The sequence below is a fragment of the Neofelis nebulosa genome, chromosome X (assembly GCF_028018385.1).
Source record: "Neofelis nebulosa isolate mNeoNeb1 chromosome X, mNeoNeb1.pri, whole genome shotgun sequence".
NCBI classification, from domain to species: Eukaryota; Metazoa; Chordata; class Mammalia; order Carnivora; family Felidae; genus Neofelis; species Neofelis nebulosa.
The window spans coordinates 7,072,811-7,099,836 of NC_080800.1; the positions used below are offsets into that span (position 1 = coordinate 7,072,811).

The 27,026-nt window shown below is 45.5% G+C and overlaps 1 protein-coding gene across 5 annotated transcripts in view; it reads left to right on the plus strand.

Annotated features, from left to right (window-relative positions):
* The window catches only part of SHROOM2 (shroom family member 2), a 159,381-nt gene that overhangs the window by 105,317 nt on the left and 27,038 nt on the right, over nt 1–27,026 (plus strand). The window contains exon 1 of one of the 5 annotated variants that reach the window (XM_058713557.1): nt 12,737–12,853. The exons of the other annotated variants lie outside the window; for them this stretch is intronic. The gene's annotated coding sequence lies outside the window, so the exon portion shown is untranslated. Of the gene's footprint in view, nt 1–12,736; nt 12,854–27,026 lie in introns of those variants that run through there. 5 annotated transcript variants of the gene reach the window in all.

Genomic DNA, 27,026 nt, shown 5'->3' on the forward strand with positions numbered 1-27,026 from the left:
ACTGTCCCAAGGCCCAAACCATTCAATGGCTTCTAGTTGCACTTGGAATAAAATGCAAACTCCTGACTATGACCTGGAAGGCCCTGTATGCCCATCCTTTTGTGGGGGGAGGAGGGGGGGCACCCTTCATCACTCCTCTCCCATCCAGGCTCAGGACTCATTGTCACCTTCCTATCCCTTGAACAAGCCAAGCTCGTTTCTCCCGCAGGGCCTTGATGCTTACTATGAGACTGTTCCTGGAAGCCACAAGCCTGCCTCAGGACATCTGCTTAGCAAATGGCAGCTGGGTGTTCATGCTCAGCTTGGGGAGGGGACCTGTGGAGCACAGTGACTGACAGGTGGCTGGACCAGTTGTCAGGTGGATGAGTGGAGACATGGGTGGGTGGTGGGTAGATAAATGCATAGGTAGGTGGATAAATAGGATGGATTGGCAGATGAATGGATAGGTACCAGCCTATCCTTGGTTCAGTCCTTGATTATGGTGGATAAGGATTCCATGTTGGTACATTCTGTATGCTAAATGTCATTTAGGATTTTAGTTTATACGATAGTAAGTGAAATGGACTTGTCTTTCTGTCCTGGCATAACATTGAGAATCAAGACATAAATGTCTCAAAATAAATTTGGTAGTGTGGACTTGTTTTCCAGTATCGTGTTTTTTAAATGTTTATTTATTTATTTTTGAGACAGAGAGAGTACAAGCAGGGGAGGGGGAGAGAGGGAGACACAGAAACCGAAGCAGGCTCCAGGCTCTGAGCTGTCAGCACAGAACCCAATGAACCCACGGACCTTGAGATCATGACCTGAGCCGAAGTCAGATGCTTAACTGACTGAGCCACCCGGCGCCCCTCCAATATCATATTTTAAAGCTTGTAAGAAAGCTAAGCTATGCTATAGGCAATTATTGTTCTCCGATTTGAGTGTTCAGTGAGTACTGTGTTCTGGGAGGCTCTGGAGACCAAAGGTGATGAAAGGGGATCTAGGGGTGGAACACCATGGCTGTGGGTGCTGGCAGGTTCTGTCTACATAGCTGCCTTCCAGTCATTTCCACCCCCGCCTTTAGGAGCGAGTGCCAATGGGCTGGCACTGACCTGCAGACCTATATCTTGTTGGGGCAGATGAGGAAGGAGGAGGAGGAGGAGAAGGTATTCTGAATCCCAACAACTGTAAAATTGAATCTGTATGCAGTTGAGCTCTTTAGGGAAAATGTGCTTGAATATAAAATTCATAAACAAGCTAAACCCACCTGAGGGCACCTTCCTGTACACCTTCCCTGAGAGGTGACTTGGCTTACAGAGGTTGGTTAGTGCAAAGACTGATTTTTCATGTATTTTTCTTTTTAAGTTTACTTATTTTGAGAGAGAGAAAAGAGCACACGTGAGCGAGCAGGGGAGGGGCAGAGAGAGGGAGAGACATAATTCCAGGCAGGCTGTGTGCAGTCAGTACAGAGCCCAACATGGGGCTGGAACTCAGAACCATGAGCTCATGACCTGAGCTGAGATCAAGAGTCAGCTTAACTTACCGAGCCATACAGGCGCCCCTGATTTTTCATTTACTAAACAAGCTTCTTACAAATAGATTTTAAAGTAAGAGAGATTAGCCAGCCAAAGTCTATTCCTCATTTGTTGCTTTAGGGAAGAAGACCTTTGCTTTTCCTGGCCCTCAATTAGCTAAGGGGCAATTGAAGCTTTCCATTTTGGGCTGCTCTGCTGGGTAATTATGCAGCCCGCGCTGGGATAACAAGGGGACACTCCAGCTTGGACGTTTTCCAGGGTGGAGCCAGCATCTGCAGAGCCGGCACTGGGCATAGCTTCCTTCCTGGGCGGTGGGTTTTGTGCCTGTAGTGCTTACACACTTGGCCTCTGTCTTCCGTCCTGGAGAGGAGAAAGGGCGTGGCAGAAAAAACCCTGAGCCCCGGGGTGGGGGGGGGAGGAGGGGGGGGGAACGGGACGGTGCTGGTGGGTTGTAACTCCAGTTCCTCCCTGCATTTGTAGCCACATGGCTTTTTAGGGAACGCAGAGTGAGGACAAGCGAGCGATTGCAGACTTTCTTCCATGCTGGCTTCGTCTGGTGACTTCACGTTATTTGAAAGGGACATGGCGGGGCGGCGTGTGCGGGTTATAGGACTTGGGACCGGAGAGGAAAGACGGGAGAGCCAGAGCCAGGACAGAAGAGGCGTGCCGACGGGGCGGGGGCGGGGGCCCAGGGGTGGGGAGGGGAAGGGAAGCCGACGGCCCGCAGTTCTGAGTTCCGGGCAGGGAGAGGAGCCGGAACTGGCAGTCACATGACTTCCGGTGCTCTTCCGGAGAGACCCTCCGCCCGCCCCCCCCCCCCCCCGCGTCTAGCTGCGCCTGCGTGCTGGGCGCGCGCCCCCTGGTGGCCGCCAGAACTGCTACAACCAGCCCGGAGGCTGCTGCGTGCCTTTCCCTGATGGAGAGACCTCCATAGCGGCCCAGATGCAGAAACCCCCTGCTCTTTTATCCTCTTGTCTCTCCCGGCCAGTTGGCCGCTCTCTTCAGAGCTCAGACCCTTGTCGCTTGACCTTGGTTGAATTTGCACATAAAGGTATTCATCAGTGTTTTTTTTTTCTTTGTCCGGAAATCCATCTAAGCATACCAAGACCCATCTCCTTTCAGTTCTCCCAGCCTGCTTCTATTCTCTAGGCTGTGTCTGAGGGCTGAGATGGTCTGGGAAAGTACCCACTCAGCCATACACATTTAAATACTCCTTACGTTAACGCTGTTCATTTTGACAAAGGCATTGGCAAAGTCTGCTCTTCCTCCTTTGGAGATCATCTTTGCTGCCTGTTAATTTTTGTCGACTTTTCTGGTTGGTTGCCTAGTTAAGGTGCCTTCCATCTTGACTCAAGAACGAAGTTCCTATTTCTTATTTTTATTTATTTATTTATTTATTTTTAATGTCTATTTATGTTAGAGAGAGAGCACAAGTTGGAGGGGGGCAGAGAGAGAGGTAGACACAGAATCTACCTCTGGCTCCAGGCTCTGAGCTATCAGCACAGAGCTGGATGCAGGGCTCGAACCCACAAACTGTGAGGTTATGACCTGAGCCAAAGTCCGTTGCCCAACCAACTGAGCCACCCAGGCGCCCCAGTTCCTATTTCTTCTAATGGGACCTAGCGTGGCACTCTATTTGATCCATATTAAGTTGGCTTTCCTACCATTAGTGGGTGAAGCCAAATGTCTTAATCAAACCTGAGTGATTAACTCAGGTTAGAAATATATGCACATCCCTGGGACTCCTGGGTAGCTCAGTCGGGGTTGAGCGTCCCGCTCTTGATCTTGGCTCAAGTCATGATCCCAGGGACATGGGATCAAGCCCTGTGCTAAATGTGGAGCCTGCTTAGGGTTCTCTCTCTCTCTCTCTCTCTCTCTCTCTCTCTCTCTCTCTCTTACTCTGCCCCACCCTTGCCACAGAGAGGAGTGAGGTGTAGGGCCCGCAGAGTCCTCCCTGATGACCCAGTAGGGTCCTGGCTGAGTTGATGCGTTCCTTCTATACCTGCCTACCTCAAGGCCACCATCCATTCAGCGTCATTCATTTTTAGAAACTTTGGACAGTAGACGTGCCAAATACAGGCACGTTGTTTGGGGCCAGGATAAGGCAGCCTAATGGCAGGTTTCGCCTTTGCTCCTTTTCCTTTGTTGGCATTTTTATATTAGAACTTTGAAATCATTGTGTGTGAAGAAAACTGTTGGGGAATGCCAGGCCCACCAACGCTGAGCTCCCTACAGGATGACTGTGAGGACTGGCCCGCTGTCTGGTTCTCAGTTCCACCTCCTCCCCTTAGGACTCACAGGCTTGTAGGTCTCTATCCAGAGGGCCTCAGTGGCTGTTCTTTGTCTCTGAGGTTACTCCAAATTACTTGCCCCCCGCCCCCCGCCCTTCAATGAGGTTGTAAAGATTTATTTGTGGTAAGATCCAGACAACATAAAATTTCCCATTTGAATGTGTGCCATTCAGTGACATTTACTACATTGATGTTATGCAACCATCACCATTATCTAATCCCAGAATATTTTTGTCACCCCGAAAGAAAACCACCTACCCACTAAGCAGTCACTCCTGACATAGGCTTACTTTCTTTAACTTATGAGATAACTTGACGTGATCCACCACGTGGGGCAAGGGTATGTCTTACCAATACGCAGTTGTCGCCAGATGCGGGTGAGATGGGGACTCGGCTCTCGGCACTCACTTGCCACAGGCTCGGTTGTCAGGTTCTCGCACCCAGTCTCCAATCGGCTTAACCGCTGAATTTGCTGAAGGTCCACACACCTGAAATTAAAGAAAAGTCACCTATTTCTCTTAAGTGATTGAGATTGCGTCCCAATATTTCTAAGCATGTGTTAAAACTACACATCGCCCAGGACTTCACGGAAGAGCACACAGAGCCGGGGGCGTGTTTGACGTCTGTGCCCCCAGCCCCACCCCAGTAGCCCTTTTTCCTCCCACTCCCAATACGGAAATCCTTGCCACCCGCACCAGAATTCAGAGGAAAGGAAGGCGAGGGAGGAAGACAAGCACGGGTAGTAACAGAATGGTTGCCTGAAAAATAGATCTCCTTCAGGGGCGCCTGGGTGGCTCAGTGGGTTGAGCGTCCGACTTTGGCTCAGGTCATGATCTCGTAGTTCGTGGGTTCCAGCCCCGCATCAGGCTCTGTGCTGACAGCTCAGAGCCTGAAGCCTGCTTTGGATTCTGTGTCTCCCTTTCTCTCTGCCTCCCTCCCCCCTCCCCCCTGCCCCCTGCTTGTGTGCGCGCTCTCTCTCTCTCTCTCTCTCTCTCTCTCTCAAAAATAAATAAACATTGAAAAACAAACCAAAAAAGTTACTGAAAAAAATAGATCTACTTCAGGTTTTCTCAAACAGCATTTGGAGCATGTTCTTGGGAATCAGCATGTTCTCCGTGTGTGTTTACTTTTCTGTCATTGTTTCCATACTAATTCTTCAATTCATAAAAGGATATTCCCGGGGGATGTGCGTAACTGCACCCTGTACATGAGGGAGTGTCTCATTGTCAGTGGCACTCACATAACTGACCCTGGCAGGGAGGAAAAAACCTGTCCACATTCATCCATTAAGCTATCCTTCTAGATCGGCAGAAGACATCAAGGTGCCTGGCCCCCAGAGCTCTTTGTCCTGTCAGTCAAAAGAAAAGTGACGGGTGAAACGAGGCCTCTGTGACATCCGGAAAACCGGTAGCTGAACTGAAAAGAAGTAGTGCTGAGTATCAGGTGGGGCCACGGGAGAAACAGTTTGTTCCCAGAAAACTCCCCCCACCATCGGATTAAACATTTGCTTTGTAGTCTTGCTCTCATCAAACGTGCAAATTTGTTTTGTGTTTTATAGCCTAGGAGCTATGAAAACAAAGAAAATGTTTTATATTTAGACATGTTTCACAGTACAGTAAAAAATAATCAAAGCCGTTTGTGAGATCGCATACGTCGGCAGAATCTACAGAGACACAAAGTACATTCGTGTTGCCAGGAATTTGGGGTCGGGGGCAACGAGAATGGCTGCTGTGGTAGGTATGGAGTTTCTTCTGGGGGTGGCGAGGATGTTCTGGAATTAGATAGCATAGATAGTTGTACAACTCTGTGAACATACTAAAAAATACTGAGTTGTATACTTCCATGGGGTGAATTGTATGATATGTGGACTTTATCTCAATTTTTAAAAATCTGTGAACACTGGGATTCCACAAAAAATAAGTTAATTTAAAATAAGTCTGGGGGTAACAGAAACCCATGGGGGAGGGGAAGGGGAAGGGAAAAAAAAAAAAAAGAGGTTAGAGTGGGAGAGAGCCAAAGCATAAGAGACTCTTAAAAACTGAGAACAAACTGAGGGTTGATGGGGAGGGGGAGGGAGGGGAGGGTGGGGGGTGGGTATTGAAGAGGGCACCTTTTGGGATGAGCACTGGGTGTTGTATGGAAACCAATTTGACATTAAATTTCATATATTGAAAAAAATATATAAATAAATAAATGACCCTTCCGAGGAGCCCCACATCTCCTGGGGAAGTGCCTGCCTTAGTATCATCCTGCAGCTCTCAGTTGTCAGTGGGGAGCAACTCTGAACAAAGGCCTCAGTGAAAAAGTAGTAATAGGGTTCAAAAAAAATGAAATAAAATAAAATAAGTCTGGGGGAACCTGGCTGGCTCAGTCAGTGGAGCATGTGACTCTTGATCTCAGGCTTGTGAGTTCGAGCCGCATGGTGGTGTAGAGATTAATTAAAATCTTATTTATTTAAAAAAAAAATTTTAATGTTTATTTCTTTATTAAGAGAGAGAGCATAAACAGGGCAGGGATGAGGGAACAGAGAGAGAGGGACACACAGAATCTGAAGCAGGCTCTAGGCTTTGAGCTGTCAGTACAGAGCCTGACCCGGAGCTCAAACCCACTAACTGTGAGATCATGACCCGAGCCAAAGTTGGATGCTTAACTGACTGAGCCACCCTGGCACCCCAAAAATAAAATCTTGAAAATAATTGAAAAATGAAATGAATCTGGACATGACTCAAGTCTGAGAAATGCAGCTGTAGCTCTGAGGTCGACAAAGTTTGTAAAGGGTCAGACAGTGACTTTTCTTGACTTCGGGGATCAGACTATTCACGTTGTGATGGCTCGGGTCTTGCAGCATGGAGGTAGCGATGGCAGGTACATACAGGAGTGTGTGGCTGTGCTCCAGAAAAACGTGGCAGAAAGGTTCGCCGGCCCTGGGGTTTGGCCGAGGGATGGCTGTTGGTGAGTGTACTTTTCAGGATTGGGAATGCAGGTCATGAATGGAGCTCTCTTTACACATTCCAAAGAGCCTTCTTTTATGATTCTCTTGCCACATGAGATCCATTTCTCTTGTCATCTTCATTGTACTTGTCTCCTGGGAGGTGGTTGAACTTCTGGAGCTTGAACGGTCCACCGAGTAGAGGTGCTGGGGCTCCTTCACAGCGTAGGGGTAGAGGACGGTGCGGGATGCTCGAACCACGGGCTCCTTTGTGATGTTCTGACTCGCAGTGATGGTGTGGGGTAGGGTCCTCAGACCCTAATGACCAACTCGGGAAGGGCTCAAGGCTTCACCAAAACTTCCCAAGAGGCGAGGGAGAAGAGTTCTTCTGGAGTCTAAGTGCTAAGATGCTTATCTTGTTCTGTTCCCTTTTTATTTGTGGAATTCTTCAAGAGCGCAAATATTCTGTGTCAGTTAAAGACCAGGACTTGTATGTAATTTATTACAAGTGTTTATAATATAAAGTCTTTTTTTGTAATTAAAAATTTTTTTAATGTTTGTTTATTTTTGAGAGAGAGAGCATGAGCAGGGAAGAGGCAGAGACAGAGGGAGACACAGAATCTGAAGCAGGCTCCAGACTCTGAGCTGTCAGCACAGAGCCCCACATGGGGCTCGAACTCACGAACCGTGAGATCATGACCTAAGCCAATGTTGGGTGCTTAACCGACTGAGCCATCCAGGAGCCCTTTTTTATTTAAGTTTAAGTTAGTTAACATGTAGCATAGTAATGGTTTCAGGAGTAGAACCCAGTGACTCATCTCTTACATACGACACCCAGTGCTCATCCCAAAAGTGCCCTCCTTAATGCCCATCACCCATCTAGCCCGTCCCCCCACCCACCTCCCCTCCAGCAACTCTCAGTTTGTTCTCTGTATTTAAGAGTCTCGTATGGTTTGCATCCCTCCCTGTTTTTACCTTATTTTTCCTTCTCTTCCCCTACGTTCATCTGCAGTGTTTCTCAAATTTCACATATGAGTGAAATCATATATTTGTCTTTCTCTGACTTAATTCGCTTAGAATAAGACCCTCTAGTTCCATCCACGTTGTTGCAGATGGCAAGGTTTCATTCTTCTTGATCGTTGAGTAATACTCCATTGTGTGTATATATATAAACCACATCTTCTTCATCCATTCATCAGTTGATGGACGTTTGGACTTTTTCCATAGTTTGACTATTGTTGAAAGTGCTGCTATACACATTGGGGTACATGTGCCCCTATGAATCAGCACTCCTGTATCCTTTGGATAAATACCTAGTAGTGCAATTACAGGGTCCTAGGGTAGATCTGTTTTTAATTTTTTGAGGAACCTCCTGTTTTCCAGAGAGACTGCACCAGTTTGCATTCCCACCAGCGGTGCAAAAGGGTTCCCCTTTCTCTGCATCCTTGCCAACTTCTGTTGTTTCTTGAGTTATTAATTTTAGTCATTCTGATGGGTGTGAGGTGGTATCTCAGTGTGGTTTGGATTTGTATTTTCCTGATGATGAATGATGTTGAACATCTTTTCACATGTCTCTTTGCCCTCTGGATGTCTTCTTTGGAAAAGTATCTATTCATGTCTTCTGCCCATTTCTTCACCGGATTATTTGTTTCTTGGGTGTTGAGTTTGGTAAGTTCTTTCTAGATTGTGGATGCTAACCCTTTATCTGATATATTATTTGTAAATACCTTCTCCCATTCCGTTGGTTGCCTTTTAGTTTTGTTGATTGTTTCCTTCACTGTGCAGAAGCTTTTTATCTTGATGAGATCCCAGTAGTTCATTTTTGCTTTTTTTTCCCTTGCTTCTGGAGCCATGTCTAGTAACAAGTTGCTGCAGCCGAGGTCAAAGAGGTTGCTGCCTGTTTTTGTCTCTAGGATTTTGGTGGTTTCTTGTCTTACATTTAGGTCTTTCATCCATTTTGAGTTTATTTTTGTGTAAGGTGTAAGAAAGTGGTCCATTCTTCTGCATGTCACTGTCCAGTGTTCCCAGCACCACTTGCTGAAGAGACTGTCTTTATTCCATTGGATATTCTTTCCTGCTTTGTCAAAGATTAGCTGGCCGTAGGTTTTTGAGCCCATTTCTGGGTTCTCTGTTCTGTTCCTGTGATCTCTGTGTCTGTTTTTGTGCCAGTACCATACTGTCTTGATGATTATAGCTTTGTAATACAGCTTAAAGTCTGGAATTGTGATGCCTCCAGCTTTGGGTCTCTTTTTCATCATTATCTTGGCTATTCAGGATCTTTTCTGGCTCCATACAAATTTTAGAATTCTTTGTTCTAGCTCTGTGAAAAATGCTGGTGGTATTTTGATAGGGATTGCATTGAATGTGTAGATTGCTTTGGATAGTATCGACATTTCAACAACATCGATAACGTAAAGTCTTGCTGCCGTTAACATAGCACAAGCAATGAGTGTCCCAGTGAGTGTCCCAGACACCATAATAATTACGCCTTACTCTAGTAAACATAGTTGACTTGGATATATGAAAACCCAAATTATAAACCTTAGTATTATAAAAGTGCTTTCTCTTTGGAAATAATTCATTGAGTGCGTTCTTTAAAAATTCCACAAGCACAACTAGCGTCCAGATCTTGATCTCCAATAACCTTCTGGAATCAAAGCGACTGGTGCTCCTTGGGAGAATGGCTGGGTTTAGGGCTGGGCCAGGGAATATGCAAAATGAGCCTGGAATGTCTTATAGTGCCAAAAAAGTAAGAAAGCACTGAACTAAATAAGCCCAATGCCAGTAGGCACATGTCAAAAGGACACAGGAGCCGTCTTAAAGAGCTTCCTATGACCAGAACTGGAATAGTTAAAACAAGAAAATAATGTTGGATTATAACCTAGCGTATAAAATAAACATTCTTGCGTCCATACTGATATACACAAATGATGGAATAAATGGGGGAGAGAAAAGGCAAGTCTGTGTAGAAAAGTTCCAGATAATCTGTGTAGTTTGCCCTCAAGGAGGTGGCACACAACTCCCAGCTCTTTAAATATGTACTGTGTAAAGAGGACAGGATGGAAAGGTGGAGGGAGAGAAGGACATATGCTAGCCCCTGCCAGGTGATACACAGAGATAAGTTGTGTTGACAGCATGACCCTCGATGTCATATAATGAGAATGGCACTTTACCTTCGTGATCTTACCCCAAATCCTATAACTGCAGTGTAATCATGACAAAACCATCAGATGGATCCTTGTTGGGAGATGTTCTATAAAATGCCTGAGCGATATTCCTCAAAATTGTTAAGGGCGTCAAGAACAAGGAAATTCTGAGAAGTTGTTCCTTAGGAGAAACTGGGGAGACACAGCTAAATGTAATGTACTCTGGGTAGAGTCCTGGAACAGAAAAAGGACATTAAGTTTAAAAAAATTTGGGGGTGCCTGGGTGCCCCCAGTCGGTTAAGCATCCAACTTCCACTCAGGTCATGATCTCATGGTTCTTGGGTTTGAGCCCCACATCGGGCTCTGTGCTGACAGTGTGGAGCCTGCTTGGGATTCTCTCTCTGTCTCCCTCTCCCTTTGTCCCTCCCTCGTTCTTTCTGTCTCTTTCTCTGCCCTTCTCCCTCCCCTGCTCATGCACGAACTCTTCCTCTCTCTCTCGAAAGTAAATAAACATTTAAAAACAGCAACCACAACTAAAAAACAATCTAAATCGAGTGTGGGCTGCAGTTAATATTAATGTCCTCAGACTGGCTCATTAATTATAACAAATGTAGCACATTAATGTAAGTTGTTAATTGTAGGGGACACTGGGTGTTGGGTGTATTGGAACTCTTTTATTGTCATATTTTTTCTGTAAGTCTAAAACCATTCTAAATTTTTTTTAATGTGTGCTTATTTTTGAGAAAGAGAAACAGAATGTGAGCCAGGAAGAGGTAGAGACAGGAGACACAGAATCTGAACCAGGCTCCAGGCTCCCAGTTGTCAGCACAGAGCCCGATGTGGGGCCCAAACCCATAAACTGTGAAATCATGACCTGAGCCAAAGTCGGCTGCTTAACCAACTGAGCCACCCTGGTACCCCTAAAGCCATTCTAAAATGAAGTGTTTATGTAAAATTTTATTCTTGTTTTTTTAAGATTTTATTTTTGAGGGGTGCCTAGGTGGCTCAGTCGGTTGAGTGTCCGACTTTGGCTCAGGTCATGATCTCACAGTTCCTGAGTTCGAGCCCCGCATGGGACTCACTGCTATCAGTGCAGAGCCTGCTGCGGATCCTCTGTCCCCCTCTCTCTCTGCCCCTCCCCTGCTCATGCGCGCTCTCTCAAAAATAAATAAAACATTGAAAAAAAAAAGATTTTATTTTGAAGTGATCTCTACCCCAACATGGAGCTCAAACTCACAATCCTGAGGTCAAGAGTCACAGTGTTCCCCTGACTGAGCCAGTCAAGTGCCCCTAAAATGCTCTTCTTTTTGTTTGAATGTTTATTTTTGAGAGAGAGAGAAAGAGAGAGCATGAGTGGGGGAGGAGCAGAGAGAGAGGGAGACACAGAATCTGAAGCAGGCACCAGGCTCAGAGCTGTCAGCACAGAGCCTGATGCGGGGCTCAAGGTCACAAACCATGAGATCATGACCTGAGCTGAAGTCTGCCATTTATCTGACTGAGCCACCCAGGCACCCCCAAAATGGTATTCGTGTAATGCATTTTGAGTTACTCAGTTTGTAAATATTAGGAACGTACCTTTTGAACAGTGAGTGGGGTGAAATATCTAATCAGCCACCATCTTACTGGACGTGTATTACGTGGGTGGGTGTGCCCTGTGCACTGAGTGTTAAGGGTGTGGCCTGAGGCCAATTTTGCCTTGTCTTAGTAACAGGACCATGTACTTGGTAAATAATCAGTGGACATGAGCAGTCTAGAAAGAAGGTAAGCTTTGGGGTTGAAGACACAGGTTTAAATTCTCATTCTCATTACATCAGGCCACCTCAGTTAATGACTTCATGTCCCTGGCCTACAGCAGCCTTCCTCGGAGACTTATTTAAATGCTTCCTAGATATAACATTAATGCATCAGCACAGTGCTGAAGATAAGTAGGTGTGGATAAAAGGAAAAAGTCACTCTTACGAATATAGCAGTAACATGGAAGGTACTGCAGAGTAGTATGTGTGACTCGGTTAAATGAGCAAGACTCAGAACTAACTGCCATGAATTTAGAAGAGGCTGATAGAAGCAGGTTGAAAAGAGAAAACCCATCTTGAAGTTAGGTAAGCGCAAGACTCGGGAGGGCTGGGACTGTCCAGATGGGAGGGCGCTGCTAGGGCCAGTGGTGGGTGGGAGCATGCTTCCTGTACTGGGGCAGCACTGAGGTCTTGGGCTGCTTTAGGAAGGGAGGTGGAGGGCAGGGACTTTAAATATGGATCATTGTGAACTGATGAACTGGTAAGTCACGGTCAGCCAAGTCGCGGTCAGCCTGTGACTTCTTTGTCTTCTTCACTGAAGGCTTTGCACACAGTAAAACTTCCGGAAATACTTTATCAGTTGTTTGGTAGATTATGTTCCTAATGAGTGTGTAATAAACCCAAGAGTATAGAGAATGCAGATAGATATAAAATAGGCTTTTCAGTGGGGTTTTTTCTTTCATTGTTCTGTCTGATTTTATTACGGTTTTAGGGTCAAACAGTGTATCGCACATGCTATGTGATTAGCATAGTTAAATAGACAAAGCTGCATAAAATACATTCACTAGGCTTTCCTGTGTTTCCTCCTTTTAAACGGTAAGGAGGAAGACACCTGAGCCTTTTGGTAGCTTCAAAAGGGCAAGTCTTTGGGGGTGGGGGTTCTAAGCATAGAAGCCTTGGGAATGTTCCCCCTGAGGTCAGGAGTTGTTGATGAAGTAACATGAAATACAAGGGAGCCTTGAGTCAGGGAGGTTAGAGTTGACAGAGCCTGCGTGAACTTGTCCATCACGAGGCAGCAGGCACAGACAGGCCAGCTGCTGTGAGCATGGCTTTGAGGCTCCTCTGTGCCGGAGGCAGCTAGACCCAGGGGCTGCGGCAGGGTGAGGCTGCCCCGTCCCTGGAGGGAGCACCCCGCCGTGTTCCCGCTGCTCCACCACCGGAGGCAGCCAGCGGGGAGCCGGTAAGAGACTCCCGGATTTGTTCTTAGGCAGCTCGCCCGGGATGGGACCCGTCGCCTCATGCCTCTGCTGCTTCCATGTGTAGCGACGAGTGTCTCTTTTGTTCTCCTGTCTTTACGAGCAGGTTGTCAGCTCAGGCAGCACAGTGGGTGAGATCCGGGGAGGTCTGTAAATGTTTTCCTTGTTTATTGTGCTGCCTGGAAATGAAAAATGATGCAGGTTGGGGTGCAGATTCCAGCTCTGCACGCACGCACGCACGTACGTGTGCAGACACGCGCCTGTGCCGCTTCTGTGCTTCTGGATCCATGCAGACTTCGCAGCTTTCGGTTTGGCAGTTGGCTAAACGTGCTCTGAAATGAGAAGGCAGTGGCTTTCCGTACCGCATTCTGGGCTGCGAGCCATGGTGCCGGTGGGACCGGTAGCCTGGGATGTGGGAGCATCGCTCTGCGTGAGATCGGCGGAAGGCCGGCATGGTGTGAACAGCGTCTCGCCTTTGCTTTTTCTGTGCCAGTAGGAAATTAGCATTTTCATGACCGAGGCACTGACTGCGGATATTGAAAGGAAATGGTGAGTCGGCCACATGGAAATGGGGGGGGGGGGGCGGGCAGCAAAATCAGGTGTGCACGTTTAGGTATGGAACAACGCTCTGTGGCTAGATTCACACGTAGACTGCTAATTGCAGTGAAAAACGCCTAAATGTAGAAAATGGAATCAGTGTGGTTCTGAGTACTGTGCAGGTCTTAGGTTTTGCTCCCCACTGTGATTGTGACAGCTTAGAGGCATGCCGTTTCTTCACAGGTTTTACTGTACGTGTGCTCTGAGTCTTTACCTTCTATATTGTAAAAGAAAGATTTGTGAAATGCCTTTGCTATTAGCAGATGCTTTTGTGTCTGGAGGGAGGATGCCATTTTCAGAGAAATTGCTGCATGTACGTGTGTGTGCGTATGCTCACACATGCATACACTGTTTGAGTCTGCATTTACTGACTCCCATGGGCAGGCGTTCTTTTAAAATGCATATGTAGTGGCCATGCTATTGAGAAGTAAAAAGGAAAAGGAGTTTGAAGAAAGGTTTCCAGAAACCTATAAAATGGCCTGCCGCCTTCCACACTGAAGACTTACAGAATGAATGAATGAAACATGTCACGTAAAATATCTGCAAATTGGGTGCAGGTCAGATGAAGGGCTGGCATATTTCCCTTGCGAAGCAGAATCTTTGAGGGGTATTCTATAAATATTTTTCATTATTATGTTGCAGAAAAGTATTCCACGGACAGTAGTAGGAGGTACATCTCCACATTTGCTTTTTGTCATGCATGGTGGAAGAAATATGGTTTCCTTTTCTCTCTCACATACATACACCCTCAAGCTGACACACACCCCTTAAAAATTTGCAGGGTATCCTTATAGATGCACGAACGGAACACACATGTATGTTGGTGTTAACCATACAGGTTGTACGAGGCATCTCTTGCCCAGCTGGAGTGACATGGCCCTGGGAAGCCTGTGCTAACTGCCCCCTGTTTAACATGGACTGGCCGCTTCCCCCAAATCCACCTTTGAATTTCAGTGGTGTGTTGGGAAGCTGATATGTTATGTGGTTTTTAGAATGCGTTTGCTTTACTTTCACGGCCTTTAATTCTTTGCCTCTTACGTGCATTGAAATTAAAGAAGGTCAAGGTGGTAGAAACCAGGGCTGCTATTTTGTGTCCACTGGATCAACCCGTCTTTCCCTGGTTAGTGGACACTTGGGTTTTCTAGCTGGCTTTTCCTTAGATAATTAGGTCCTTTCTGGGCAGCTTCTAGACAGAGCTGGAGGTCTGACGAGATCCTACAGTTACTTAGTTTTTTGCCTTTAAAAAAACATTTGCAGAATCTCTTGTGTTAATTCTTAAAGTTCACAAGCATTTTCTTTTTTTTTTTTTTTTTTTAATTTTTTTTTTCAACATTTTTTATTTATTTTTGGGACAGAGAGAGACAGAGCATGAACGGGGGAGGGGCAGAGAGAGGGAGACACAGAATCGGAAACAGGCTCCAGGCTCCGAGCCATCAGCCCAGAGCCTGACGCGGGGCTCGAACTCACGGACCGCGAGATCATGACCTGGCTGAAGTCGGACGTTTAACCGACTGCGCCACCCAGGCGCCCCTACAAGCATTTTCATACACACACACACACACACACACACATCTTGGGCCTGAGCACATTGCATACCATGTTCACTTTACAGTAAGCAAACTGGGGCTTAAGTGCTGGATTCACACAGCCCTTGCGTGCAGTATGGCTGGTTTTTAGTCTGTTGGGTTCCTGCGGATTCATGCCACCTCTGACGTTGAAAGGTCCTACAAGGAAGCAGGAGAGGAGATGGCGGTGCTCGTTGCCAAAGCTAGTCTCTTCTGACCTTTCATGTCTCAAATCCAGGATGCTTATAGTGCAGTGGGAAGGAATTGCAATGTGGACTCCCGAGGGGGCGTGTGGTACAAAGAATCCCTAACCAGGCTGACAGACTGGGGACGTGTATCCTGAGCTGCGCGGGTATAACTTGCAGGCTGCCTTTCTGACCCTCCGTTTCTTTGTCCATACGATAAGGAGTTTGGGGCGCCTGGGTGGCTCAGTCAGTTAAGCATCTGACTTCGGCTCAGGTCATGATCGCAGTTCGTGAGTTCGAGCCCCGCGTCGGGCTCTGTGCTGACGGCTCAGGGCCTGGAGCTGCTTCGGATTCTGTGTCTCCCTCTCTCTCCACCCCTCCCCTTCCTCACACTCTGTCTCTCTCAAAAATAAATAAACATTAAAAATAAATAAAATCTTTAACAAAAAATTATTTTTTAAAGTGTAATAAGGGAGAAGACGAGTCCTCACAGGAACTTAAATGTATTATAAAGCAACAAGAATTCAAGTAGTGCAGCAGTGGTTCAAGAACAGACAAAAGTTAATTAATACAAGAGAATCAGTAGCCCAAAAATGAGCTTATTTTTTAATTGAAGATTTAATAACGCATGAAAAACAACAGAAGAGAAAAAATCATGTCACGGGGCGCCTGGGTGGCTCAGTCGGTTAAGCAGCCGACTTCAGCTCCAGTCATGATCTCGCGGTCCGTGAGTTCGAGCCCCGCGTCAGGCTCTGTGCTGACGGCTCAGAGCCTGGAGCCTGTTTCGGATTCTGTGTCACCCTCTCTCTGACCCTCACCTGTTCATGCTCTGTCTCCCTGTCTCAAAAATAAATAAAACGTTAAAAAAAAATTAAAAAAAAAATCATGTCACATATGCTGTTGAAAAAAATAGATTAGGAAAAAAGCATATTCTTATTTTGTGTCATCTATCAAGTTAAATTTCATGTGGACTTAGGATATTTTTTTTTTTAATTAACTATAATAAGGGGCGCATGAGTGGCTCAGTCGGTTAAGCGTCCGACTTTGGCTCAGGTCATGATCTCACGGTTCGTGGGTTTGAGTCCCGCATCGGGCTCTATGCCAACAGCTCGGGGCCTGGAGCCTGCTTCAGATTCTGTGGCTCCCTCTCTCTCTGCCCCTCCCCCGCTTGTACTCTGTCTCTCAAATATGTAAACATTGAAAAAAAAAGACTGAGAAAGCTTTAAAATACTTATTAAAAAAAAAAAGAAGAAGGAAGGAAGGATAAAGCGTTGGGAATCACTGATTTCTGAGGTCCCTTGAGACCATACTAGTTTTTCATTCACAGGGACAGAAGCCAGGCACTGCAATCCCCCTTGAGGTCACACACCCAGCCCCCAGGTTGTATTGTCTTAGTGCCATCAACATTCATGGGAAAGAAGACCTATAAATATAAGTCTCACACACACACACACACACACACACACACACACACACACACACACACACTAATGTCTTTGAGATCCATTTAAAATAAAACGAGCTCCTGTCTGCCAATGGTGTTCCTGCCTGCAGGCTTTGTTGATGGAATAGCAGTGCCCTTGACAGTCAAACCCGTCCGGTGTCCTGTGCTAATGCCTCATAAAGTCAGCTGCTAACAGATGAAGTGCTTTGGGGTATAACTTGCATAACATTTGTTATTTAATGACTCTTGCAAAGTCTAGCCAGTGGACCCTTAAACATACTCAGAGGCCATTAAAGATGGAATAATTAGAAACTCTAGGAAGGTGTTTTAACATTTATATCCACGTGCATGCACGTATATGTATATATGTGTACAACATAGGCACACTCACATATTAGACATTTTTTTTTTAATTTTTTTTTTTAATGTTTTTTATTTATTTTTGGGACAGAGAGAGACAGAGCATGAACGGGGGAGGGGCAGAGAGAGAGGGAGACACAGAATCGGAAACAGGCTCCAGGCTCCGAGCCATCAGCCCAGAGCCCGACGCGGGGCTCGAACTCACGGACCGCGAGATCGTGACCTGGCTGAAGTCGGATGCTTAACCGACTGCGCCACCCAGGCGCCCCACATATTAGACATTTTATAAAGTAATAAAGTATATAAGGTAAGCTTTTATGTACAATTAATATATCTAAAGCCTATTGGGTAAATAACCCATTTCCAAATATGGTTTAGCTGAGTGACAATAATTAGACAATCCAATGTATAGAATTTTGAGAATTTGGGGTCACATACAATTGTGGTAAGAGAAAGACAGCTGAAGCAAATGATTTTCTCTTAAATTATGGGGAGACTAGGGGCGCCTGGGTGGCTCAGTCAGTTAAGCGTTCAACTCTGGGTTTCGGTTCAGGTCACGATCTCACAGTTCATGGATTTGATCCCCACATCAAGCTCTGCACTGATGGTACAGAGCCTGCCTGTGATTCTCTCTCTCCCTCTCTCTGTGCCCCTCCCCTGTTCGCATTCTCTCTCTGTCTCTCTCAAATATAAATAAACATTAAAACAAAAAAGTAAAAATATAAGGAAGTTCTTTGGTCAGCACAGAGCCCTCTTCGGATCCTCTGTGCCCCTCCCCAACTCGTGTGTCCCTGTGTGTGTGCGCTCTCTCTCTCTCTCTCTCTCTAAAATAGATAAACATTTAAAAAAGAAAAAGTTTAGGGGCACCTGGGTGGCTCAGTCGGTTGAGTGTCTGACTTCAGCTCAGGTCATAATCTCACACTCTCTGAGTTCGAGCCCTGCGTCGGGCCCTGTGCTAACAGCTCAGAGCCTTGAGCCTGCTTCAGATTCCGTGTCTCCATCTCTCTCTGCCCCACCCCACTTGCGCTGTCTATCTCTGTCTCTCAAAAATGAATAAACATTAAAAAAAAATTTTTTAAGAAAAACTTTAAAAATATATAAGGAAGTTCTGTGTATGATGCGTGGCATTGTAAGATACGAATGTCCAGTAGAGGTCCTGTAGACTTTTAGGATTATTTCCACACTTTCACAGTTATATAGGTGAGGCTGCAGCAAACATCTTGTGAAATACTCATGTTCTGGCATGCTGATTTCCCTAGGATCAAATTCTAGATACGGAATTGCTAGGTAGGCTTTTGGGAAATACACGCAAATTGCCTTCCATAAAGTGCGTGCTGTTTGTGCCCTACCACCTAGTAGCCTAGGGCAGTCCTGCTTTCTCAAAACTCTGGCCACATCAGACATTTATTTGTTCATTCATTTATTTATTTTTATGCTTATTTATTTTTTGAGAGAGAACAGAGGAGGGGCAGGGAGAGAGGAGGACAGAGGATCTGAAGCAGGCTCTGCACTGACAGCAACGAGCCCAATGTGGGGCTCGAACTCACGAACCCTGAGATCATGACTGAGCTGAAGTTGGACACTCAACCAACTAAGCCAGCCAGTGCCCCAACTATAAATTTAAAAAAAAAATTGTAATGTTTATTTTTGAGAGAAAGAGAGGCAGAGTGTGAGCAGGGGAGGGGCAGAGAGAAAGGGGGAGACACAAAATCTGAAGCAGGCTCCAAGGTCTGAGCTGTCAGCACAGAGCCCGACACGGGCCTTGAACACATAAACCGTGAGTTCATGACCTGAGCTGAAGTCGAATGCTTAACTGACTAAGCCACCCAGGTACCCACATCAGACATTTTAAAAGTTCTGTGATTCGACAGGAAAAGAGCAATTTCATTTTTAACTTGCATTTGCCCAGTAACTAGCGAAGTTGAGTTTGTGTCTTGTCTAGCCATTTGTATTTTTTCTTTGGTTCATTACTGTTCATATCTTGTGTTCATTTTCCTGTTGGCGGTAGGACCTCTCTCTTCATGATCATTGTTATTTAGGTTGCAGATAGATCCCTGAAGTGCGTTGTGTGCTTTTCAAACATTTAGGGTTGGTTATGCTTAGTTTTGTCATTTTCTTTGTATAAGTATTTAATAATCATGCCATTGCCCCTGCCTGGTGGTTTTGCACAGTCCATTCCTATCCTGCTGGCTCCTGGCCCCTGGCAGTTGTGTACTAGCCTTTGCGTTAGTGACGTCACAAGCATAACCATCTGGGGCTCTAGGTCTGTGACCTTACTATGAGCTGTAGACTGCCACCTGAAACATTCTACAGAGTTTTTGCAAAGAAGTTAAAACTGGTCAGGAAGAGAAGAACATAGGGGTTTCAGAGGAGTGTCTCACGTGATGTTGTAGACAGAGAGTAGGAGTCACAGATGAATATCTACACCCTAGCTCAGGTTATCAGTAAGTCACTTAGGCTCTGGGGCTGCAGTGTCCTCACAGGCCAGGCAGAAGTACTGGATTTTCTCAGTTATGCTTGCCCTCTGCCAATGGACGTTAGGGTTAGGGTTGTGTGTGCTGAAGAATCGAGAAGTGCCCGCCTACCCAGTACCCCAGCACCTCCGGCCACCTGCTCTGGTTGACAAGAGCCCGTCTGAGGCACAGCTGTCAGACTTCCATACCTGCCAGGGTCTGCTCGCTTGAGCACTTTTCCATGCCTGTGCCTTTCTCCTTTTCGTTCTCCCTCATCAGGATGTTTTTATGTTCATTATAATGTTCCTGTTGTGAGTTTTGCTGTGGCCCACCGCCCCAAAAGCATTTGATTGCTCAGGGTGTAAGTGCGTCCAAGTAAAATACATAGAAGCCATTTAACTATAGATACAAACACATTGGAAAGAGTAAAGGGCTACTCAGTCCCCAGTTAATATTTTTATTATGGTCATCGCTTTGTTGAAAAATTGAGGGGCTTCAGATTGTGTTTAATGGGCAAGGAAACCTAACTGCTTCTGTGAGTTGCGTCGGTTTCTATAGCATTCATGCAACGTGATGTGAAATTGCAAGGACTGAGTCAGGACACGGCTGCGCAGTAGAGCTGACGCCGTCCGCCTCTCATCCGTCCGCCTCTCATTTAAGACCAGGTCGGGGCATGGAATCTTCTCCCAGGCCTCACAGCTCCAGCATACTGGGTGCACGTGTGTGTGTGTGTGTGTGTGTGTGTGTGTGTGTGTGTGTGTGTGTGTGTTTGCCCCTATGTTTTAATTAGTATTCGATCAGAACCACGGGCTCTGTGGACAGGTCTTTGGGTGACATCAGTATGTTTCTGGTCACTGATCTGTATTTACGTGGTGAGGTGCCAGGAAGCCTGCAAAATGGAATCAGGTACAGAGAGAATCTCCCTTGAAGGATCTTCTCTTCTGTTGTCAGGGAAGATAATAATATAACAGATTACCGTAGACTTGGTGCTTAAACAACAGACATTTACTTTTCACCAGTTCCAGAGGCTGGAAATCCAAGATTGAAGTGCAGCTGACTTGGTTCCTGGTGAGACCTGTTTCCTGGTTTGCAGACAGCTCTGTTCTTGCCGTGTCCTTACGTGGTGGAGGGCAGAGAGAGGGGCCACAAGCGCTTTCCTGTGTCTCTCTCTCTCTTTTTTTCTTGTTAGAGAGAGAAAGAGAGCGCGCACAAGTGAGGGGGGGACAGAGGATCAGAAGAAGCAGGCTCCGTACTGACATCAGCGAGCCCGATGCAAGACTCAGACTCATGAACCTTGAGATCATGACCTGAGCCGAAGTCAGACAGTCAGCCAGCTGAACCACCCAGGTGCCCCTCATGTCTCTTTTACAAGGGCACTCTCCCACTGCTGAGGGCTCCATCTTTATGCCCTAATTACCTCCCCCACGTCCCACCCCCTAACACTATCCCCTGGGTGAGGGGGAGTTAGGATTTAACATATGAATTTTGGAGGGTTACAGAAATAAATACTGTGATGTCAGGTAGTCAGAAGGCCCAAGAAAATCAGCCTGCCGGCCTTGGCTTCCTCTCCTCCCTTACTCCCTCCCTCCTTTCTTCCTGTTACCTCACTGAGTCTTTGCTGAAGCCTTCCTTGTGCCAGGGCACTGCGTTAGGCCTACGGACAGAAGTGGGTGTTATCACTGTATCCAGGAGAAGTGATATTCAATGAAAATAATACAGATAAATTGAGTATAGTTTGGGGACAAACAGGTAAAGATTAAATCCTTATGGGGGTTCATCAGAAGAAAGGCTTGTTTGTCAACAGGTCCTGGAAATGGGGGCACCTGGATGGCTCCTCAGTTGGGCATGTGACTTCAGCTCAGGTCATGATCTTGCAGTTCGTGAGTTTGAGCCCCGCATCGGGCTCTATGCTGACTGCTCAGAGCCTGGAGCCTGCTTCAGATTCTGTGTCTCCCTCTCTGCCCCCCCCCCCCACTTGCTTACGTTCTGTCTGTCTTTCTCTCTCTCAAAACAAAACAAAAACAAAAACAGGTCCTGGAAACGCTTCATGGAAAAGATTGGATCTTAAAGAAAATGGGAATGGTGTCCATGGGGCGTATTCTGAAGAGTGTGGATCAAAGCAGAGATATGGAAACCGTGAGGCATAAATGGCAGGGGAGGGCCTTTGGCCAAAATGTATGTTGCAGGAACATGCATCCCTGGGGAGTGGCAGGTGGCTTGGGAGGGATGAGAGGGAGCCTGCAAGATCAAGCATGCAGTCTGGCCTTGATCTGGTGGTGGTGGCAGGAGGAGCCAGAAGTTTCTGGGGGACAGGGTCAGGCATATCTACTTTCCATGCTAATGGTGGCTAAAGCATACGCATGTTTGTAAAATGCAACAAGGGGAGGACAGAAGAAGAGTGGAAATGCCCAGGGTGGCTGATCCTTCCCATGGAATACTTTGCTCACAGTCTGGAAAGGTCACTGCAACGTGGCTTTGCTTTCAGAACATTAATTTGTGCAAGTCGTGAATAGATTCACTCTCAAATTTGTTGAAATGGGCATTTCCCAATGATTTCAGTAGGGTTTGATTTGTAGGTGTTTTTTTCCCCCAAATGTTTATTTTGAGAGAGAGAGAGAGAGAGAGCATAAATGGGGGAGGGACAGACAGAGAAGGGAAGAGAAGGAATCCCAAGCAGGCTCCACGCCGTCAGCACAGAGCCTGATGCAGGGCCTGAACCCATGAACCATGAGATCATGACCTGAGCTGAAATCAGGAGTCAGATATTTAACTGACTGAGCTACCCAGGTGCCCCTGACTTGTAGTTTTAAGGAATTTTAATCTTCTACGTCTGCCTAAAGTTGGCTGTCCTTGCAGACAAACACACTACCTTACAGGGTTTTCAGTCAGGGCTGCAGTAAGTGCCTTAGAGCAAGAGGGAACTTTCTGGGGCAGTGCAGTTGTATTTTGACTTGATTGTGGTGGTGAATACACAACTCTATACATTTACCCAAACCTCCCATCGCTTGAATTTTATGGTGTGTAAACAATACCTTGATAAGATTGTGGTGTGGTCATGGGATCGAGCTCTGAGTCGGACTCTGCACTGAACTTGGAGCCTGCTTAAGATTCTCTCTCTCTCTCTCTCTCTCTCTCTCTCTCTCTCTCTCTCTCCCTCCCTCCCTCCCTTTGCCCCTCCCCCTCTTGCATGCATGTGTGTGTTCTCTGTCTCTCTCTCTCCCAAAATAAAAATAAAAGATAAAATTGTGGTGGGGTGTGGGGAGGAATAGAGGTGGAGATGTTCTATAATGTCAAGACTTCCCAGATCCATAGCTAGATTTCTAGGAATACAAACACATGTTTTTAAAAACTTAAGTGGCTCAGGAGAAAAGCTTGTACATGTAGGGCACAAGATGTAGGGTAAACCCAAATTCATGTATCACTTGTTCCCTGTGCCCTAATGTTTGCAGCTTTTAAGTTTTTATCAAGAACAGATCATACCTAATAAAAACTTACGCAGCCTAGATGTTCCCGAAACTATTATTGAGGTAAATGAAGTGTCTGCCATAATAAATCAGATACTAACCTGATTTTTCCTTCTGACTGCTTCTAATGATTTGCAGCGACAGGTTGCAACATTCACCATGGTTCACCCAAGGATGTTCACAAGAGACCATTGCTCCCACTAATAGCTAAAAAGGAGCCATTGCAGTTATAAAATCATAGCTTTAGAGGAACTCAGCAGGCCCTCCTCTCTGTAAAGTCTCTCTTCTTTTCTCCCTTGGCATTCGCTTCATAGTACTTAGCAAAAGGAGTTAAAATTGTTTAGAAATTAATATCTGCCTTGCCTTTTAGAGCAGGGTTTGACAAACTACAGGCCAAGGCCCAAATCCCCTGGGCCCAGGGTTTGAGAAGCCTTTCTTGGTGGAGAATGCAACATCAAGGCTTTATCCCTCCAAGGCTGGTACCAAGGGGTACTTAATCTCACTGTGTCTTCAGAGGATGATCGTCTGGTTTCGAAGGGACATGCCAAGCCAAGGATTAAAGCTTCAGGCATAGTTTGTAATACTCAGATCGAGTGGTTAGAACAAGGGGAGAGAAGGAATTTGGGAGGGGAGGGTCCCATAAAGCAGAGATTCTCAGCACTGGCTTGACATCCAGATTCCCAGGAAGGCTTTTGCTAAGATAACAGATTTGCAGGCGTACGTGTCCTCATCAGCCCCTACCTCTGCCCCGAGCTGGCTTCTCCTGGAGTAAGTTCGAGGAGAGCTGAGATTTGCATCTCTGTAGCATCATCCCCTACGTTCCTTCAGAATGTTCTTGAGAATTGGAGGGGTGGGTTCAGGAAGCTGCTTTTTTACACATCTTGGAAAGAAATATGGACAGGGTAACCTCATGCCTAGGAGGGTCGAAAGCCTCTGACATTGATTACGTTTCCCCTGTTTCCTTTGATAGGCTTCAAACTGGTAAGAGCTTCCCATGAGTTGCGGAAGGAGCTGCCAGGGTCTCAGAAGGCAGAGAGAACTTTTTACTGTATCTCTTGTGGTTTGTATTGTGTGTCCTGCTTCAGGTATTTTCTGGTCGGACTTGGGCCGACCCATGCTGAGAGTGGGGTCCTGGCTGGACCAGGGGATCCCAACGCCCATCAGAAGAGACAGCAGGGTGCGCTGGGACTGTGGGGTGACTTGTGGCACACACTCTTGTGTCCTGCGGTTTCAGAAGACTAATCGTGCCCTGCCGGGTCACCTACTTAAAGCCTGCAGACCACAGTGAGTGCATTCTGTAGCCAGCAGTGGAGCAGTGTCATTGGCCAGCCCCACTTCCCCCTGAAATCTTGATTTGATCAGTTCGGCTAGTTCTAAAACCTTGCAGTTCGGATCGGGCTTGCCCACTTTGAACTTTGCACAGAACGTATTTTTAGGAAAGCTGATAACAGAATGCCTGAAGAAAACTTTGCTAACCGAGCACGTGAAAATGTCATCTTTAGTCCATTTGTGCCTGTTTCTCACTGGTCTGGAGCTTTCATTGGCAGAGAGAATTTGCCTGATTTTGGTTCAATCAAAACAAAACAATTCATCAATTTTCAGGGGTGCCTGGGTGGCTGAGTAGGTTAAGTGTTTGTTTGACTTTGACTCAGATCATCAGATCATGGTCTCACGGTTCGTGAGTTTGAGCCCCATGTCGGGCTGTCTACTGTCAGCATAGAGCCTGCTTCAGATCCTCTGTCCCCCTCTCTGTGCTCCCCCCACTCATGCGCCCTCTCGCGCTCTCTCTCTCTCTCAAAAATAAATGAAATAAACACATTAAAACAAACAAAAATTTCCAAGTGTCACATCTTGGAACCAGGAACAAGTGTCTCTAGCCACAGAAATGAAAGAGGCCTGGAAGAGATTCAAAACACGTGTTCTGAACACAGAGTTGGATGCTTGAGGGGCGATCACAGACTACAGTCTCTAAATCTAAGTATTTTCTGTGATTGGACACTAGTCCTTCAAGAAATCTGTGCTTGTTGTACGTTCTGATTTGGATCCTCTGTGTGTGTGGAATCTATTAGTCTGTTCTCCTCCACTTAACTACAAACGTCTTACCAGTCCCTCTCAATTCAGCTTCATTCCTATTTACCACCCAAATTCCTGCAAGTAAAAAACAAAACCCAAAGAAAGCAAGTCTTTTTAACCATCTGTTAAGATAATGAAGAAGTAACATTCATCTGATTTTCTTTTTTTTTTTTTTTTTTTTTTTTTATAAAAGTATTACAACAAAACTGCTAGGTTAAAGAAAAAATGTTAATGATAGATTTCAAACCAGACTGAAATTGTAGTGTATATAACAAAGTACATCATGTAAACAAATTTCTGTACTACCCATGTATTAATAGATATGATGAGTGCATGTAGAATATTAGCTGTCTGGAGATAAAGGTATAACCTTTTAAAGGTATTAAGGATTTTCACTGAAATAAAGTTGTTAAGGAGAAAGTGCTCGCAATTAATTAGGTTTTTAGCATTTACTATTCTTGTATCTACTGGTTCCAGATGTCTGGGAAGTGTTCTGAGTAGGAATGGTTCTAAATCTTTAAATCAAAATACAAGTGTCTAACTTATTTGGAAAGAGTAACCTGTGAACTTGTGAAAACACTCAATTATAGAGAAATGTGTATTAGTATCTATTTCTTAGTAAGGGAATCAGAGATAAGTCCATGATTTCTTGCAATATTGTGCATAAATAAAACTTTGCCTCATTATATTGAGTATATGTCTAACAGTATTTTCAAATTACTGGACTTGGGAGCTCATTCTTTGTTGTAATGATTTTCAAAGTTATTATCTAATAAAGGAGCTTATTAATCAGGTTATTAGAAGTAGGTTCCTATATACATCTGAGCAAAGTAGATAATTTTAAATAGCTAATTCCTAAGGACAATGAATAAAGGAGGAAAAATGTATTTGGAAAATAAAGGTTTCTGGATAATTTAAGTCAACAGAAGCAGAGCCTACATATTCTATCTCAAAACTCCAAACCGAATCCAGACCATTCCTAATTATAAACCTAAATTTATCTGAATTTACATTCAAATTCTGTCTCCCCAAGAGACCCTTCATATGAGTTGGTAAATTTCCATTTATATATCAACCCACAGCGTTTACTATGCTTGGGGAATGCCCACGGTGCGACATTTCAATCCAGTCTATGGCAAATGAGCTTTGCAAAAGGAATTAAAAGGACATGAGTAGAATAGCATTGAAGGAATCAAGCATAATACACCAACCCAAGTGAGCGAGGTCTGGGAACTATTGTTTGCTTTCTGTAGGTTGACCACCACTAGCCTCCAGGTGATGGAACCTGATTCCTCCAAAGTCTCCCAGACAATAACATCTTTTGTCTGGATGTATTTGCATACAAATACTGCAAAAGACCTGGTAATGTGCTGGTAAGAAACAGCTCGGGTAGTCTACCTCTCTTAAACTTCTAAATGTGTTTCTTTGCAGAAGATTTCTGGAGTTGTAAGCCCCGGGATTCATGGCTCCCTCTCAGTCAGTGAGACTCACTTACCTGAGGCAAATGCGTGAAACTTTTTTGCTTAAATGCAACACCTCAGTGGGAAGCCAATATATCAGTCAGGTGTTGCCTTTACCTTGCCAAGGACAGACTTCTTCAGATATGAGATGTGTTCTTTAAATTTTCACTGCTGGACTTGCCAGACCAAGCGTGTGCAGAAGCTAAAACAAAACAAAACACAACACAACAAAAACAAAAAGCAAACAGACAAACGAAACCCTTTTTATATTATTCTCACAGCCATTTGGCAATACCTTAGCCTTGATTTATAATTTGGCGATTAAATTTTCTTTTGTACTTGGAGAAAATATTAAATGTAGCTTCAAAGTGCCCCTCTACCCACTGATGTCAAAAGACTTAAAAACAATGGTTATGTAAGCTTCAAGGGGGTGAAGCCCGTTTCGGCTGGCGGTTTTGTTTCTCTTTTCCAGCTGACTCTCTGGAAGGCCTCTTTCTTCTCCAGAGGCAAGGCTCTTGTTGCTGGATATCATATCCGTAGTGGGAACTCGGAAACT